Source organism: Colobus angolensis, unplaced genomic scaffold (genome assembly GCF_000951035.1).
Source record: "Colobus angolensis palliatus isolate OR3802 unplaced genomic scaffold, Cang.pa_1.0 Scaffold224, whole genome shotgun sequence".
Classification (NCBI taxonomy): domain Eukaryota; kingdom Metazoa; phylum Chordata; class Mammalia; order Primates; family Cercopithecidae; genus Colobus; species Colobus angolensis.
In genome coordinates this window covers 2,811,967-2,813,874 of record NW_012115422.1, presented here as the reverse complement: position 1 = coordinate 2,813,874, position 1,908 = coordinate 2,811,967, and the positions used below count along the sequence as shown (strand labels likewise).

The window sequence follows — 1,908 nt, the reverse complement described above, 5'->3', positions numbered from 1 at the left end:
TACAGGCATGAACCACTGCGTCCAGCTTAAAACTGTTTATTTTATATAAAATTTGTTCATTCTAATAAATAAAATCATTTGAACAAGAAAAATGGCACTCTAAGTAAACTTCATTTAAACTGCATTTGAGAGCCTGCAAGACACCTTGGGGCAGCTTGGTTTTACTCTAGATTTACCTGTCTTCCTACTCTTCGTCTTCCTTCACCAGCATGCAAGTTACCTTCCCTCCTTGCCAGCCAGACAAGCAGATGGGAGAGTCAGGTGTGGCCTTCATTGTCAGCAGTTTTCTATTGTTTGATGTGAAAAGGGCAGCATAGTCCTTTAAAAGTTGATCCAACCTCTTTGCATCTTACAAAATTAAACAGCTAAAATAAATAAAATAAGAAGGCAATTCTCATTGAATGTACAGTGCATATTGGTGGCACATGTCTCCATAAGATTTGTCTGCCTGCTTCTTCTGTTCTATCATTTCTTTGGAAGGCAGTGGATTTTTCTCTTGCAATTCTGCCTTCTTCTATTTTGACATCGAATTTCTTGATCTCAGCCATGTCAGGTTTGTCAGACATGATATGCCTGACATTATGTGTCATATGATCTGTCGGGGAGGAAGTGGAGTGAGGCCCAGAGTGAGCAGAATCTAGTTTGTGCAGTGGCCACCACCTAGCTAGAAATTATTTTTAAAAAACCTAAATGAAAATTTTAGACCTAAAAAATAGCATACTCAAAAACTCACTGGATGGGCTCAATAGCAAATTGCAGATGACAGAGGAAGAGTTGGTGAACTTGAAGACAGATAATAGCATCTAATCTGAGAAACACATTATAGATTGAAAAATCAATAAGCAAATCCTCAGGGACCTGTGGGACAATATCAAAAGGCATATATAAATTACACCTCAATAAAACTGTAAAAAAGGGCCAGGCGTAGTGGCTCACGCCTGTAATCCCAGCACTTTGGGAGGCCAAGGTGGTTGGATCACGAGGTCAGGAGTTCAAGACCATCCTGGCTAACATGGTGAAACTCCATCTCTACTACAAACACAAAAAATTAGCTGGGCATGGTGGCGGGTGCCTGTAGTCACAGCTACTCGGGAGGCTGAGGCAGGAGAATGGCGTGAACCCGGGAGGCGCAGCTTGCAGTGAGCCGAGATCGTGCCACTGCACTCCAGCCTTGGCAACAGAGCAAGACTCCATCTCAAAAAACAAAAACACAAAACAAAAACAGTAAAAAAGTAGATATTATAAGACTGTATAAAAAAGGACCAACTAGACACTGTTTACAAGAAACCCACTTCAAGTATAAAGATATAGGATAGGTTTAAAGTAAAAGTATGAATAAAGATATACCACACAATCACTAATCAAAACAAAGCTGGAGTAGCTATATTAATGTTAGGCAAAAGTCTTTAGAATAAAGAATACTATCAGGAATATAAAGAAACATCACATGATGATAAATAGTGAATTCACCAAGAAGATATAACAATATTAAATGTGTTTATACCTAACAACAGAGCTTCAAAATACATAAAGCAAAACAAGGTAGCAATATATTCACAATTACACATGAAGACTTTAACATCCCCCTCCTAGTAATTGAGAGAAGTTGACAGAACGTTACAAGGATATGAAAGACTGGAACAATACTTTTGAAACCAAATATATTTAATTGACATTTATAGAGTACTCCACCCAACAACATTAGTATACACATTCTTTTCAAATGTTGTATATGGAACATTTATCTAGAAAGACAATATTCTGGCCAATAAAACAAACTATAAATTTTTTTTTATTTTTTTATTTTTTTTATTTTTTTTATTTTTTTTATTTTGAGGCGGAGTCTCGCTCTGTCGCCCGGACTGGAGTGCAGTGGCCAGATCTCAGCTCACTGCAAGCTCCGCCTCC

The 1,908-nt window shown here is 37.8% G+C and overlaps 1 pseudogene; it reads right to left on the bottom strand.

Annotated features, from left to right (window-relative positions):
- Positions 1-394: 394 nt before the first annotated feature.
- LOC105513212 lies at positions 395-566 on the bottom strand (annotated as a pseudogene).
- Positions 567-1,908: the final 1,342 nt, after the last annotated feature.